Raw genomic sequence first — 1,341 nt, forward strand, 5'->3', positions numbered from 1 at the left:
AGGTTCTAGAAGTTTTAAATTGAAATTGACATGTTGATAGAACATGTCAGATGTAATTAAGTTACAGGTTTTAGATGACATGAACATTCTGAAGTGCATGGGTATGTTTAATCACTTGTGGGGGTGAATATAATCATGTGTGTTTTTCTAATAGTGAGAAAGATAGTTGAGCTATCAAGAGCAGTTGTTACAGTGGAAAAGAGAACTGTGGGGGATAGTGCCCATCGTTCAGGTTAAGGCAGTATTCTTGGAAGAATTATGTTACCATTAGACTATGATCCCTGGAGTCTAGAGGATGCCCACAGATCTCCTTATCCCTGAAGTTGATTCAGCAGATGGCTAACATGCAGAAATGTAAGAATATTATTTTTTTAATCAGTTCTGAAGCTATTGGCATTTAGCCACACAAAACCAATTGAAAATTCTGTCTTTTGTTTCTCTAAGACTGTGGCTTTCCTTAATACTCCAATATTTCTAGTTCCATCCATTTGCCTGCAAAACTCAGGATATCCTTGTTCTTAATAGCTGAGTAGTATTCAATTGTGTAAATGAACTACATTTTCTGTATCCATTCTTCTGTCATGGGACATCTAGGCTGTTTCCAGATTCTGGCTGTCACAAATTAGGCCTCTATGAACATAGTTGAACATGTGCCCCTGTGGCATACTAGGGCACCTTTGGGGCATATTTCCAAGGCTTGTATAGCTGGGTCTTCAGGTAGATCTATTTCCAATTTTCTAGGGAACCTCCAGATTTATTTCCAGCCTGGTTGTATCAGTATGCAATCCCACCCGCAATGGAAGAGTGCTCCTCTTTCTCCACATCTTCTCCAACATGTGTTGTCACCTGAGGTTTTTATCTTAGCCATTCTGATTGGTGTAAGGTGTTGTTTCAATTTGCATTTCTTTGAATATTTCTTCTGGTACTTCTCAACCATTCAAGATTCTTCAGTTGTGAATTCTCAGTTTGGTTCTATATGCCATTTTTTATTGGGTTGTTTGGTTTTTTTTTGTTGATTATCTTCTTGAGTTCTTTATATATTTTGGATATTTGCCCTCTATTGGATTTGGGATTAGTATAAAATTTTCCCAATCTGTAGGTTGACAGTTTGTCTTACTGACTATGTCCTTTGCCTTATAGAAGCTTTCCAGATTCATGAGGTCCCATTTATCAATTCTTGATCTTAGAGCATGAGCCATTGGAGTTCTATTTAGGAAATTTCCCCCCATGCCAATGAGTTCAAGGCTCTTTCCCACTTTCTCTTCTATTAGATTCAGGGTTTGATTTTATGTTAAAGTCCTTGATCCACTTAGACTTGAGCTTTGTGCAAGGTGATAAATA

This window comes from Mus caroli, unplaced genomic scaffold (genome assembly GCF_900094665.2).
Source record: "Mus caroli unplaced genomic scaffold, CAROLI_EIJ_v1.1 scaffold_17123_1, whole genome shotgun sequence".
Taxonomy (NCBI): domain Eukaryota; kingdom Metazoa; phylum Chordata; class Mammalia; order Rodentia; family Muridae; genus Mus; species Mus caroli.